At 44.8% G+C, this 11,087-nt stretch overlaps 1 protein-coding gene across 6 annotated transcripts in view; it reads left to right on the top strand.

Annotated features, from left to right (window-relative positions):
* Positions 1-11,087, top strand: part of Bcl2l13 (BCL2-like 13 (apoptosis facilitator)) — a 78,871-nt gene continuing 67,784 nt past the window's right edge. Inside the window, exon 1 of one of the 6 annotated variants that reach the window (XM_005395980.2) lies at positions 1-67. The gene's annotated coding sequence lies outside the window, so the exon portion shown is untranslated. Of the gene's footprint in view, positions 68-1,523; positions 1,967-11,087 lie in introns of those variants that run through there. The other 5 variants (XM_013520180.1, XM_013520181.1, XM_013520179.1 and 2 more) reach the window with 5 other exon arrangements.

The raw sequence follows: 11,087 nt of genomic DNA on the forward strand, positions 1-11,087 counted from the left end.
GAGAGTGGCAGGGCAGATAAGCTGACTCTTGGGTTGGTTTGCTGAGGACACACAGGGGCAGAGCCGGGTAAGTGTAAATCATCCTTGCCTTTCAATGTTGGGGAGGCTGGGGGATGGAGCAGTGGGGTAGTGTGTGATTAGCACGCATGAGGTCCCACCTCCAGCACCACACACAAAATGTTAAAGTTGCTAGGTGGGTGACAAGCATGCCTGTAACCCCAGTGCTCTGGGAGGCCAGCTGCGGCAGGAGGATCACAAGTCAGGCCGGGAAATTTAGCAATTTACTGAGACCCTGTCTCAAAAAATAAAAAAGGGGTGAGGATGAGTGTGAAGGCCCTGGGTTCACTCCCCAGTACTGTGTCCTCCTCCAAAATACAAAATTAACTTGAAAAGAAAAAAAATTGTCATTGGAAATGGCTATTTTAACTTAGGAAGATGCTTGTGCTTGCTCTTTTTGTCACTTTCTCTCTCTCTCTCTTTTCTTTTTTTTCGAGACAGGGTCTTGCTATGTGGTCGACTGGCCTTGGGCTTTGGGTGATCCTGCTGCCTCAGCCTCCTGAGTGCCGGGGTTACAGGCCCGCACCACCACAACTGGCTCTTTTTGTTCCTTTCTAAACATATTTCTGCAACGCAGAATGAGTAGTTTAAAACCTAGGTGGCACGAAGTCGTTCCTGGTTTATAAACCTCTATCACCTTCCATCTGCTTGTGTTTTCCTCCAGATCTGTTGCCTCATCTGACCTTGCGCCTGTCTTCCCTGATCACCCACCTCTCCTCCCTCTGCTCACCACCTCAACGTTTTAGTTTCCTTTCAGTTCCTTGAAAACAACAAAGTTTTAATTTAGGTATTTATTCTTTTGGTGCTGGGGACTGCTCATTGTCTATGACAGGTAGGTGCCTCCACCGCTGAGCTATCTCCCCGGCCCCTTGTTTTTAATTCTTTCAGGTCTCCATCTAAGTATCTCCTCAGGGATAACTTTTCTCTCCCTCCCTCCATCTCTCTCTCTGTATCGTCTTTTCGAGACAGGGTCTCACTATGTAGTTCAGGCTGGTCTTGAGCTCGCTTTGTAGACCAGGCTGATCTCGAACTTGCAACGATCCTCCTGCCTCAGCCTCCCGAGTGCTGGGGTTACATGCGTGCGCCATGACCACCCTTTCTTTTATTTTTACTTTATTGGTACATTTTAGATATACAGAATGATAACATTCATCATAAGGAATTTGTACCTGTACATGATATACCTTGCTTCTTTTTTTCGTTTCCCTCCCCTCCCTCCAAAGCCTCCCCTCCTCCTTGCTTATGAAAGCTTTGTTTCCTTTTTTTTTTTTTTTTTTTTTTTGCGGTACCGGGGATCGAACTCAGGACCTTGTCTGTTTTTCTACTTTTTTTGTCTCGTCTTTTCTCCCCCGCCCCCTTTGCTTCCCTTCTCGTTTGAACATTTTCGTCCCAATTTCCAATATCTATTATACATTTTGGTCCTTATTTGTACTTTCGATTTCTCACAGTGTAGAAACAATGCGGAACTTAAACGTGTGCGTCGGCTTTATTTCACTTAAGGGTACAGTCCCAAAGTGCGCCAGTCTAGAAAGGTCCGACGCGTGGAGGAACGAAACTCCCACAACCCCAAGAACCATAGATTTGAGCGACTCCTGGAAAGAGGGGCTGGGGGGGGCGGGGGAGGTGCGTCGACTCTCTAGGTCACATCTGCGCGAGGAGGTTTCCACGAACTCTGTGGTCTGTGCTTCCGCTCCGGGTAAGAGAGCCGCCCCCTTCCGGCATCCTGGGCCCGCCCCGACGCCGGCGGTGACGGAAGCGCGCTGGGGGTGACCTCACCCTCCAACATGGCGGCGGCGGTAGATTAGGGCCGCGGGTCGAAGCAGCCACTGCCGCTGGGGGGAACCCTGTCGGAAGCAACTGCCGCCGCCGCCTCCTCTTTCATCTCTTCTGGGGCAGGGGCCAGGGCCAGGTGAGGGGAGTGGGGTTCCGGGCTGACCCGGCTGAGAGGGCGGTTTTCACCCGGGGAGGAGGGTGTCCAGAGACGGCGCGGCCACCGACTCCCCAGTGCTGCCGACGCCGCGCGAGGGAGAGACGGCGAGCGAGTGTGTGCCGTGCGTGTGTCCGTGGCCCCCGCGCCCCCGCTCGGGTTCGTGGAGCTTCGGGGCCCGTCCCGTTGTCGCCGCGCCCGGCCGGCGCGGTCCCGTCGCGGACGCCTGTCCCGGGCTGCGCCGCCCCTGCCCTGCGGTGCCGCTCCGGCGCGGCGTCACGGAGGGAACCTGGGCTCCTTCTAGGGTTAGGCGGGCCGGCGCGGGCTTGTTTTTGGTTGAGGCAGAGGTTCCCCCGACATTCCCTTAGAACGGCTGTGCGTTACTTTGCCCAGCGCTGGCCCTTGCCTTGCACGGGTGGTGAGACGTCTCGGGTTTTCTGATCCGCGGTTTTTCGGAAAAGCCTGCCTTCTCACCCTCGGCGGCGGTAGACCGTGCACGCCGTCGGTATTTCCCCTTTATCTTTGTCCTCCCAGCCTTCCGAGGAGGTCCCAAGTTTCTTGCGCCCATGTCCGACCTCGCTTTTTGAGTTGATGCTGTTGATCGCTCTGTTCAGCTCTTAATCGCTCCGCGCACAAGTGTTTATCCGAAATAGCTTTCTCACCGTTGATGTTTTCGGAGTTTGACCTAAGCTGACAGTCCCCTCTCCCCCCCTTTTTTTTTTTTTTGCTTTCTGGTGTAAAACAAAGCGAAATCAATCGTTTTGCGAAACTGTGTGTAAGAGTTCCCGCGGAGGTTTGTTGTAACCGGCATGTTGCTCTCTGCCCAGACTTGTGTGACCTTGGATGAGTTGCCACACCCTTCAGATACTTTCCCCCGCACACCTTTTTTTAACACCCTAGAACATTGCTTGTATAGGTAGTGAACTGCTCATACTTCGTGTGCACAGTGGGGTGGGAAACCTGGCACATTTCTACCTGTAAATTGAAAAAATCCAAACCATTTGGAAATACTGTTTATTTGAAGTAGACAAGGATTTTGAATATCCTTTTACTCTGAATGTTCAGGTACTACTCTAAGCATTTTTCCAAGTGGTTCACATGCTTATGTGGAGGAGTGTATCCCACTAATCGAGTTGAATTCAACTGAAAGATGTATAAATTGAACTCACTGTGTAGGGCAGGCTGGCCCGGAGCTCGCAGCCGTCCTCCTGCCTCAGCCTCCTGGTGCTGGGATTATAGGCATGCAGCACCACACACCCTGCTCCAGGACGTATATGTTTGAGTGCAACAGTTTTGTAAAGGAAAAAGTGCTCATCATTAAATAAATATTTGTGGAACATACCTACTAAGCTTTTAGGATTGGTGCTTTGGCAAGAGAGTAATCATTTTAAAAAACATTTTTAAAAAATATTTTTTCTTATAGCCAGACGTGGTGGTGCAGCCCTGAAATCCCAGCTGAGGCGGGAGGATAGCAGTGAATTTGAGGGCTGCCTGGCTACATAGTGAGACCCTGTCTCAAAAAACAAAGCAAAAATATGTATTATGTTTTTCTGATGAAGTAGTTTAGACGAGTTTTTGCTTGTTAGTGGTTCTGGACGGCAAACCCGGGGCTTGGTTTATGTTAGGAATGTGCTCTACGACTGAGCTACATTCTCAGTCCTAGATTTAGAGAGTGGCACTGTATATTTCTATTCTGCTTTTGTAATGTTTCAGACGTTATTTTGATTCATATCTTATCCCAAATTCTTAATGTATATGACTTGGGGGAGGAGAGCTGCTTTTACAAAGGCTGGGTCTTGGGTCTGCTCTGCAGAGCCCCCACTGAAGGACCTTCCCAGCCCTTCCTGTTTTGTTCTGTTTGTTTTTTGCCATGCAGGGAATAAAACCCAGGCTCCCACTTTCCCAACTCTACCACCAAGCTATACCTCGAGCACAAGTGTTGATTTTTAAAATACATTTACTGAGATAATTAACGTGGGTCATGGTTGTGTAGTTTAATGGTTTTCAGGATGTCTGTAGAGTTATTAGGCAGCCATCACCACACTTATCATCATCCCAAAAAGAAACTCTTTCTGGGCAGTCCGCCCCACCTGCGGTCCTGGGGATTGACTGAGGTAGATCTCCAGCCTTTTTTCTTTCTCTTCTTTTGAGACAGGGTCTTGCTATGCAGTTCAGGCTGTTCTTGAATTCACTGTGTAGCCCAGGCTGGCGTCAAATTCATTGCAGTCCTCCTGCCTCAGCCTCCCAAGTGCTGGGATTACAGGCTTGTGCCCCCATGCCCAGCATTATTTATTTATTTTTTGTGGTGATACAGAAATATATTTTATTTTTAACCTTTTTTGAGAATATTTACAGAAACTGGAATGTAACAAAAAAAATGTACTGACGTGTCACTATAGACTATTTCCTACATTAGCAAATGTTTCTAGCAAACAGTTATTTTATATTCAATCAGTTTGACTTCACCTTTTTTTTTTTTATGTACCGGAAATTGAACTCAGGACCTTGCACTTGCCAGGCAGGTGCTTATGCCGCTGAGCTATATCCCCAGCCCCTTGACTTCACCTTTTAAGGGCTTTTGTTTGTTTGTTTGTTTTTGTTGCTGAGAGTCGAATTCAGGACCTTGCACTTGCCAAGCAGGTGCTTGTGCCACTGAACTATATCCTCGGCAACTTCAGCTTTTAAAATTTAAAATTTCTTATACTTATTTAAATTTTAATTTGTTTTGTTTTGTTTTTTTTCGAGTCAGGAGCTGGGTGTAGTCCAGGCTGACCTTGAGGGTAATCCTCCTTCCTCCGCCTCCAGAGTGCTGTTTGGGGGCAGGGGTTTGGAGACAAGGTCTCCTGTGTAGTTCAGGCTGGGCTTGAGCTCACTGTGTAGCCGAGGCTTAAACTCACAGTGATTGTCCTGCCTCAGTCTGCTGTGTGCTGTGCCCACCAGGCCTGGCTCCACTCTTTGTCATGTGTAATGCTGCTTTGAACAGTCTGTGCGTGTTTTTGTGTAGACACGTGTTTTCATTTTTTTGGTGTACACCTAGAAGTGGAATAGGCGTGTAACGAATTTTATGTCTTCCTTTATAAAGCTCTGCACACAGATATAGGAAGCTTAAATAACTTACTGTGAAAGTCGGAGAGTCTGTGGGAAGGCAGGGTAAGGAATTCCTATGAACATGTTATCTGAATGCCAGCTGCTGAGTGAATATTTTTTGGGCAAACTCTTAACACAGGATTGAACTAGAGTGTTTCAGTTTGGCACGTTTTATTTGGAAAGGGACTTTCAACACCCAACACTAGAATAGTGGTGTCTGCTAACTTTTAAAAATAACATGTCGCTCAGTTACATTTTAGCTGAGTGGGGTGAATTTTGGCAGTTTCACTTTTTTTCTTTTTTTGATGGCACTAGAGGTTGAACCCGGGGGACTCGTGTTTGAGCTACATCCTCAGATATCTATTGCATATCTAAATCATACATATAGTATATATATGGTTTTAGTTTTCTTTTTTCTTTAAATGAGGTAGGATCTTACTGTGTAGTGCAGGCAGGCCTCAGAGTCTCAATTTTCCTGCCTCAGCCTTCCAAGTGCTGGGATTATAGGTGTGTGGTATCAGGCCTACACTGTGAATCTACCTCTTCTTTTCTTTTCTTTTCTTTTTCTTTCTTTCTTTCTTTCTTTCTTTCTTTCTTTCTAGGTATTGAGCTCTAGTAACAAAGGGTTGAATCTTTGCACTGAACTACATCCTTAGCCCTTTTTAAATGTCTTAATTTGGAACAAGGTCTCACTGTGTTGCTGAGTTTCCCCCAGCTGGAATTGAATATGTCATCTTCCTGCCTCGGCCTACCATGTAGCTAGGATTACAGGTGTGTGTCACCACACATCTGGCAATTTCATAATTTTTTTTAGTATTATTTTGCTTCTTTTGGAAAAACACCTAGAATTCAACAGGAATAAAGAAGGCATGGATTAGAAATTACTATTAATTAGGGCTGAGTGGATTGTTCACTTATAAAAGACTTGCCTAACATGCATGTTCAACTATCTTGATTAAAACTAAAGAGCTCATAGCCAAGAAATTTTGTTAATGTTTTGTTAATGTTTTTAAAATTGCTAAGTTTTGTTTTGAGACTGAGTTATTTTTGTCTTCATAAACTGGAACTGTAGGCATGCTCAACTCTGTATTCAGCTCAGTATTTAAATTCTTATTGTTATGACTTTATTTTAGTAGAAGGAAATCATCTAAAAAACAAGGGATCAGGCTGGTGACACATGCCTATAGTCCCAGGCTGAGACAGGAGGATCACAAATTTGAACCTAACCTGGGTGATTTAAGGATTTAGTGAGATCCTCTCTCTAAGAGAAAGGACTGAGGGTTTAGCTCAATGTGAAGACCCTGGGTTCAGTCCCCTATACGTTGAATAAATAAGTGAATAACAAAGATTCCTGAAATTATTTAACAACTAATTAAACTATGTTAAATTCTAAGAAGTTACTATAGTTCTTTTAGGTTAAAGAATATAATTTAAGTATAATCTTCTAAATTAATGTGTCTGAGGGGAAAAAAAAGGCACTGAACTGCATAGTGAAACCCTGTTTCAAAAAAAGACACAAAAAATGTGTCTGAGGTGAATTCTCAAACTTTCATTTTTTGGCTTTTGAGACGGGTCTCACTGTGCATTTCAGGCTGATCTTGAACACACTAGGTACCCCAGGCTGACTTCAAACTTGGGGCCATCATCCTCTTGCCTCAAAAACTTCCAGTTTTAGCAGGCATCCAAAGTGATTATGATGAGACAAGTTTCAGAAATACATAAAAGACATATTGCTTCAGATTTACTTTTTGTAAGAATTTATAATGGAATTTGATAGTTGATGCATATTTTCTGGTTGTAGTTCATAAAAATATACCTTATTCCTATGTGTAATCAGTGCTCCCATCCTGGAATTTGTACTAGTACTCATAATAGAAATCTGGTTATGAAAAAGGAAAAAGCCAGGTGTGGTGATGCATACTGGTAATCTCAGCCCTCCAGAGGCTGAGGCAGGAGAATGGCTGCAAGTTCATGGCTGGCCTGCACTATGCAGTGAGACCCTATCTACAAAAAAAAAAAAAAAAGCCTCACCTCTACAGGACCCTGTGTTTGATCCCCAGCCGTGCAATATTAAATTTATTTCTGAAGGATCATTCATGACAGGTTTTGGAGGTTCTACCAAATGACTGTGTAAACACAGGATTAAGTTACCTTAAGCTTCTTCAGGGTGTCTGACTGATGATTAGGTGCAGCTCCATAGAGAAACAAACTAGAAGACCTGAGGCTGAGAAGGAAACAGATACTGGGGGTGTAGCCGGGTGCAGGGAGGGCACCGGCCTAGTGTGCTCTCGGCCAGTGGCGGAGAGCTTATGGGACGTGTGCCGCAGCGCGGGGTTTGTATCCTCGAAAGCTCTAAAAGGTTGGGCCTCACTGCCCTAGGTTCTGGGATCTGCCTCCACCCCCTAAAACAGAGATCATCTGAGGACTCACTGGGTACCAGGAACTTACAGCTAGTTTGAGTTGAAGTAACTGTGTCATTTTTCTTTCCTTTTTTTTTTTGGTACCGGGAATCAACGTCACGTCCTCGCCCTTGCCAGGCAGGCGCTGTGCTGCTGAGCTGTATCCCCAGCATTGTCTTATTATTTATTTTATTTTATTTTATTTTTGTTTGTTTTTTTTTCCTGTACCGGGGATCGAACTCATGACCTTGTGGTTGCCAGGCAGGCGCTGTGCCGCTGCGCTAAATCCCCAGCCCCTGTCTTATTATTTAAAAAGAGACATCAAATACCTTTTATTTTTTATTTATTTATGTATGTATTTATTTTGGTTTTTTTTGAGACAGGGTCTCTCTATGCAGTTCAGGCTGACATTGAGCTTACTTTGTAGCCCAGGCTGGTCTCAAACTCACAGTGATCCTCCTGCCTCAGCCTCCTGATTGCTGGAATTACAGGCATGCACTACCATGCCTGGCGAAATACCTTTTATGTGATTAGATGGTCCCACCCATTACCGGGAATCGAACTCACGACCTCATGTTTGTCAGTCAGGCTCTGTGCCACTGAGCTAAATCCCCAGCCTCGAAATACCTTTTAGATATGAAATATATTTAGGGTTAGTGAAGCAATAGTAACATGGACATGTTTGGGTTTTTTCTTTTTTTGGTATTGGGAATTGAACTCAGGACCTTGCACTTGCCAGGTAGGTGCTTGTGTGCTGCTGAGCTATATCCCTAGCCAGTAGGATGGACATGAACCTCTTCCCTTGCATCCGTAGTTCCAAATCTTTACTAATGTTTCATCCAGTTTATTTTTTTTCTTTTTTCTTCCCTGCCTTATTCTTTTTGGTGGGGGGCAGTACTAGGAATTGAACTCTGGACCTTGCGCTTGCCAGGCAGGCGCTTTTGCCACTGAACTATATCCCTGGCCCTGCCTCATTCTTAAAATTGACAAATTTACTTCTTTTCGTGCTCTGATTGTCTTGATATTAGAAAAAGTACTTTGTTTTTCTACCATTTCTTTCCCTATTGTTATGTATTTGTGTGGTTTTTTTTTTTTTCCGGACTAGGAATCGAACTCAGGACCTTGTGCTTGCCAGGCAGGCACTGTACCGCTGAGCTATATCCCCAGCCCTGTATTTGTGTTTTTACCAACTCACATAGTATATTGCCTAGTATGCCTCATCCACAGGCATGTGCCACCACCCTTGGCTTTCATGCAGTTGATTTTTTTTTTTTCTTAAAGAAGAAAGTTTTATTTAGTTTATAGAGGTCAGTCCATAGTTGGCTGGCTCCAAGGCAGGGTGGTGTAGCAGAGGAGAAACAGTCCATGGCAGGCAGAAGGCAGCAAAGCAAGCAAAGCAAAGAGAGTGCATATAATTTTTATATATGATGTTTTTTGGAAATATAAGCCACTGGGCCTTTTAATCCTAGCATTTAGGAGGCTGAGGCATGAGAGTTGCTTTGAGTTTGAGGCCAGTCTGGCCTTCGTAGTGAGTTAAAAGCCAGCTTGAACTACATAGTGAGTCCCTGTCTCAAAAAGCAAACAAACAGAAATAAATATAAGAGCCCCTTGCAGTACACTGATTAGGCTTTGCAGAGTGGAACCCGACAGAAGAAGTGACTTCCCAGGGTGACCAGACCCTGTGGTAACGCAGTGGAGTGTACTTTTGGCACAGTCATGAAGCCTTTGTCCTAGACTTCATGTACATGTGTCAGATAGATAATACTGTCCTGGGGTCTGTCTGCTCCCCTGAACTGCAAGCCTGCATGAGCTGATTGTTGCTTATACAAGCAGAACCTGAAGCCCAATTAGGAATTGGACTTATGCTATGTACTGTAGGTCTGGTATATTAGGTCTGGCATGTTTATGAGGGTACCAAATAAATACTTACTTTAATTTTCTGTTATTCTAACCAGATAAATACCACAGACTGAGTAATATATGAGGAGTGGAGATGTATTTAGCTGACAGTTTTGAGGACTGGGAAAGCCAGCAGCGGGACATTGGCATCTGAGGAGCATCTTCTTGCTGTCTCGTAGATGTCAGAGGGCGTCACGTGGGGACACCGAGCGTACTTGTTCCAGTCTCTTCATTTTATAGAGCCACTAATGCCTTCGTGGGGGCTGTGCTCTTATAACCCCATCTAATCCGAATTATCACCCAAAGGTCCTGTCTCTAAATACCGTTAACACAGGAGTTAGACAGTTAAGTTTCTAGCACATGTACTTTCAGAGGGGCACATTAAAACCATAGCAAACATCTAAAAATAGTACACTGAACTGAACTAAATAAAATCATTCACCAAATATACAGGTGTATGAGCATTATTAAAGAAAATATATTTAGTGATAACATTAAAATGTATAAGCATAGGGGCCTGCCCAGCAGGGTCTTGCATTAAGGAGGGCTAACTTCTTTTTTTTTTGGTTTTTTTTTTTTTTTTTTTTTTTTTTTTTTTTCTGGTACCGGGAACCGAACTCACGACCTTGCGCTTACCAGGCAGGCGCTTTTGTCGCTGAGCTAAATCCCCAGCCCCAAGGAGGGCTAACTTCTGCGTGCAGCACAGACAAGTGGGAATTTCTAACCAAGAAACAGTGCAGGAGTTAGAGGATGGGAAATTACTAAGAGAAAGCTTCCAGGGAAATTCTGGTTAACCTGACCGACTAGGATTCTTGCTGAAGACAGGCCTGGTGATGAGACATCACCTGGGGGATAAGGTACCTTGATCAGATAGTTAGGACAGGGGTTTCTGACCAGACAGACTTAGGAGAGTTACTTTGCTTTTTTAAAAAAACCTGTTTATTTATTTATTATTTTATTTATTCATTTATATTTTTTGTCTTTCTGAGACAGGGTCTCGCTATGCAGTTCAGGCTGGCCTTCAGTTCACTTTGTAGCTCAAGCTGGTCTCAAACTCACAATGATCCTTCTGCCTCAGCTTCCTGAGTGCTGGGATGACAGGCGTGTGCCACCATGCCCGGCTGAGAGTTATTTTGCTAACACTAGATTTTACAAGAAAATGCACAGATGGACCTGGGAAAAGGTCCAAAGCCTGACCAGTAGGTCAAGCAAAGTATCCCTGTCAGTATTAATTATTAATACAACTAAGACAAAAAACTTTTACAGGAGTCAAGGATATAGCTCAGTGGCACAGCGCCTGCCTGGCAAGCACAAGGTCCTGAGTTTAATTTTGGTTACCAAAACAACAAGACAAAAAAAAAATTTTTTTTTTGCTGGCCCAGCACTGTCTCAGGACTCTGCAGACCATCCTTAGCCAGCAAGAAGGCTCACCGAGATTGTGACCCCTTGATAATACAGTTGGCATCCTGCAGAACTATGTTTGAAAGAATTCCTACTGAAGAGCTCAGAGTCCTTTCACTAACAGCCTCACCTCTGGGCCACTCCCATAGTTTAAGGAACCAGGAGGGAGAATGACTACACCCTTGGCTGACACGATCAACTCTGGACAGAAGTCAACTCCTGGATGATCGATATAACACCTTGGTAGGGCAGTACAAGGGACAGTACAAGATCTGACCCAGAGAACAGGGAGGTCCCAGCAATCTGGGAAGCTCAGG

This window comes from Chinchilla lanigera, unplaced genomic scaffold (assembly GCF_000276665.1).
Source record: "Chinchilla lanigera isolate Chin_1 unplaced genomic scaffold, ChiLan1.0 scaffold00053, whole genome shotgun sequence".
Taxonomy (NCBI): domain Eukaryota; kingdom Metazoa; phylum Chordata; class Mammalia; order Rodentia; family Chinchillidae; genus Chinchilla; species Chinchilla lanigera.